Genomic DNA, 4585 nt, shown 5'->3' with positions numbered 1-4585 from the left:
TCTCGATCTCCTGACCTCGTGATCCGCCCGTCTCGGCCTCCCAAAGTGCTGGGATTACAGGCTTGAGCCACCGCGCCCGGCCTGCAAATTTCTTAAAGCTAATATATTCCAACATATGTATCATTCATGTTATGTAATAACTATTTTTGAATTCAAGTGCCAATGTCAATTGTTAATGCCTTTTGGTATAATCTGCTTTTTTTTCTTTAAAGGTCATCAGGGAGCATTGTTAAAAATAGCAAAAAGTAGTGAACATAGTGAATGGTGAATTGCCAGCCAACTAGACTGTTAGCTAACATGATCTTTGTAAATCCTATTAGCTTGCTTTTGTCCTGCTTGTTTTGCAAATGAGAAAACTGAAACACAAAGAAGCTGAAGAAGTTATTCAAAGTGGAGTCATGACTATCAATTCAAGATGTCTGATTTTGGAGCCAAAGCACTTCGAACTTGAGACTTTCAGATATTTTTTATAGGTTCCCACAGCATCTGATTGGCAGATTTAAAAAATATTTTAATTTATGTTCAAATAGAAATCTCTGGGCAAAGCTATTTTGAAAAGCTAGTATGAAATAATTCTATCAACTCTTAACTTTTATGAGTAATGTGAATAAGGCAATTATACTCATAATTATCTATATTCAAAATTCAAAAATCATTTTGATAACTAAAAGTTAGAAAACAAATATCCAGAACCATATTATGAAATGACACTTTCATATTTTACTTTTAATTATGCTGCTGAATTTGTCAGATACCATGACCTAATGTTTACTTGAAGCACATGATGATTAATGCCATATTTAAAAACCTGTATATACTGCTCTAGACTTGAGTGTTTCTAGTTTTACTTCTAAGAGAGCCTAAATGGAAATCTGTGGATGTGACTTAACAAGAGCTTAAAATAAATCAGAGAAAAATGTAGTTTGATTTATTAGGTTCAAGTAAATTACCTTTTAATTTTTCAGATTAACCAACAGATTAATTTTTCTTATATAAATAGATTGAATTTTTAATAATTTTTTTGTTGGAGTATAATTTTAATTTCTTGCATCTGAAAAGTAATTTTAAATACGTAATATAACAATTATTTTTTTCATAGAAATATGCAATATCTTATTAAAAAACACCTACATTAAAATTGTTTCTTAATCTCAGGAGGTTTTCAGTATTGATTGAATACTATGATGGATCAATCATACACCACAATTTTGTGATTACAAATTTACCCATCTGGCAGACGTGGTGACTGATACCTCTAATCCTACCACTTTGGGAGGCCAGGGCGGGGGGATCACTTGAGGACAGGAATTTGAGACCAGCCTGGGTGACATGGTGAAACCCCGTGTCTACTAAAAATACAAAAATTAACCAGGTGTGGTGGTGTATGCCTGTAGTCCCAGCTACTCGAAAGCCTGAGGCAGGGCAATTACCTGAACCCAGGAGGTGGAGGTTGCAGTGAGCCAGGATCACGCCACTGCATCCAGCCTGGGTAACAGAGTGAGACCCTAAAAATACAAAAATTAGCCAGGTGTGGTGGTGCAGGCCTGTAGTTCCAGCTACTTGGGAGCCTGAGGCAGGAGAATCACCTGAACCCAGGAGGTGGAGGTTGCGGTGAGCCAGGATCACGCCACAGCACTCCAGCCTGGGCAACAGAGTGAGTCCCTCAATCAATCAATCAATCAATCAATCAATAAAAAATTACCAATTGATGAAACACTGGACAGAACATGTCAAATGCATAATCACCCTTTTCACTTACCCAGTTGCAATTCTTTCTGCCATAAACTCCAAAAGCTTTGTCTCTTGACCTTACTTTTACTCATTTTTTTATTCCATGATTTTCTTTATTTAAAAATATTTTGATTGCAATCATTCCCTCTATGTCTCTGTTTTTCTTTGATTATCTTGCTATTTAATAGTGTGCTTCCTTCTGTTGACGTCCATTACTCCTTTATTAACTCAAACTTTCATAATCTTTTGAAACTTGAGCTCAGTCTTTTTCTGTTTCCCTTTGTTCTTATACTCTGATCCCATTCTATCCTAGTTTGGTGTTTTATATTTTCTCTACCTCTCTTCATCATAATTGGCTCGACTCTGGAAACCACTTGTTTTTTTCAGTAATTGCTTATGTACGGATGAATCTTCCGGGAGATGAAGTGTTGCTCAGGTATCTAGCGCCAGTTCAAAAAGACATGATGACCTCGTACTAAATCTTTCCAAAGGGATGAGTTCAGAACGTTTTCAGTTATTTGATTTAAACAGCTAAATTGGAAAGTTACTGGAACAGGAAAAGGATATCTCTTTGGGCTTTACACACGCTAATCTAAGTATTTTGTCTTGCGGAGAGTTTTTAGCAAATACAGCTGCTTAATAAGTTCAACAAAGTTGTGAAAAACTCTTTAAAACAAATCAAACAGAATAAAATTGGACAAATGACCTTAACTAAAATATAATTAAGTAATATGAAGCATGATATAATTAGAAATTTAAAATTATCTCTGAATTAAAAAAAAATCTGCCTGGATATTTATCAGACTAAAATAGCAAGGGAAGAAAAAGTCAGTTATAAATATATCAGAAAACAATTTTACCCAAGGACATGTTGCAGTTGCAAATTGTCATAATGACTCCCTTCTTTGAGTGATAACTGTTTTCTCACTGAGTGAGAAAATTTCTTATTTAAAATCTTTGATATCAGAAATTTGTTGTTTTCAATCATACGGATAAGAATAAAATATGGCACCCTTTCTGGGAGTACCTAATTCACGCTGACAGAGACATACAACCTCACATTCTATTCCAGGAGCAGAACTTCAGAGAAAAAGTTCTGAACACAAAATTTCTCATGCATCTTAATTTTGTAGTTTCCAAGGAAAAAGAACATTTGGGTCCAGATCTGATCTTCATAAGGAGCTTTCTTTGCTTTCCACCTATAAAATCACTTCTTTTAAAATTTCACCTCAACTTCACCCTTCCCCAAATTTAAAATAATTGTTTTTTACATTGTTTAATGAGATGCCCTGTGATCCTTGTGGTTTGCAGCCTCCTTTACGTCCATGAGCAGTAAACCTGACTGCTGGACAATAAGGATGCCTCTAGAAGACTTAGGCTGACTGAGCTCAGGTAAAATTAGAAGAGTGAAAACATATGCCGTGATCCTTCTACAGAAATATTTCCTGAATTCTAGAAAATTCACTTGCAAACTTATAATTGTTCTACACAATTAAATTTTAGTTATAGGTATATTACCATCTATGTGCTTGTAGGGTAGGGAAAATGGCTTTCCTTCACTCTTCTAGGTTCTTTGACAGGGCTACAAATTAAATTGCCACAAGACAGACTAACAGGAGAAAAATTATATTTAATAATGTTCATATACACAGGAGTCCCGCAAAATATGAGATTCAAAGAAGGGCCACATGATGGAGGCTTATATAACATCCTTAGCTATAGGTAAGATTAGGGAGTAGGGATCTCTGGAGCATAGCGTTGACAGGTCATGGGAGCGTGAGGGGGAAAAATGTATTGTGCATACACATTGTCTTGTTATGCAGATAAAAAGTATATCAGATAATGAAAGTTGCCCTAGAGCAGCCTTCTTCCTGATACAGATACTTTTACTATTGTAGATTTTCTCTATAGATGAACTTTTTTAAAAAAATTAAAAAGTAGCTGTGTCTGCAGTTTCTCAAAGTAACCTGCTGGAAATTTGCCCAAGAAGTGTACTTTGAGCTGACATATTCTGATCTCCTACAGTCATATTTTGGAGTTGTATCCTAAGCCCCAACATGTTGATAAGCATTTTTTTTTTAATTACTGAGAAATAAATCGCTGTGCAAAACAGTTTAACAGACAGAAAAGAAATAATATAATCTCTCCCCTTTGGTGTTTATATTTAATATTTTTAGTTTGTTTGTTCATGTGAAACAATCTGAAAGTACATTCTACAGTAACACCAGTAATGCTTATGTTTTGGGCTCAGAAAATGATGCCTCAAAGTATGACACTTTGGCATGCTGAGTACTTTGGAAAAACTGGATAGCTACATACAGAAGAGAGAAATTGGACCCTGTCTCACACAATATGCAACAATCAATGCAAAATGAATTAAAGTTCCATGACTTCGGTCCGGGCAATGATTTTCTTGGATAGGACCCGCAAAACACTGGCAACAAAAGCATTAGACAAATGGGATTGCATCAAACTAAAAGGCTTCTGCATAGCCAAGGAAATAGCTAATGAGAGACAAACCGAATTAGGAGAAAACTTTTGCAAACCATATGTCTGATACAGAGTTAATATCTGCAATTTATATGACACTAAACTCAATAGCAAGAAAACAAATAATCTAATTTAAAAATGGGCAAAGGACCTGAACAGGTATTTCTTTTTTAAAAAAAAATTATTATTATTATTATTATACTTTAAGTTCTAGGGTACATGTGCATAACGTGCAGGTTTGTTACATATGTATACTTGTGCCATGTTGGTGTGCTGCACCCATCAACTCGTCAGCACCCATCAATTCGTCATTTATATCAGGTATAACTCCCAATGCAGTCCCTCCCCCCCCCCCCATGACAGG

This window comes from Rhinopithecus bieti, unplaced genomic scaffold, assembly GCF_001698545.2.
Source record: "Rhinopithecus bieti isolate Rb0 unplaced genomic scaffold, ASM169854v2 scaffold_26106, whole genome shotgun sequence".
Taxonomy (NCBI): domain Eukaryota; kingdom Metazoa; phylum Chordata; class Mammalia; order Primates; family Cercopithecidae; genus Rhinopithecus; species Rhinopithecus bieti.
This window is presented reverse-complemented; position numbering follows the sequence as displayed.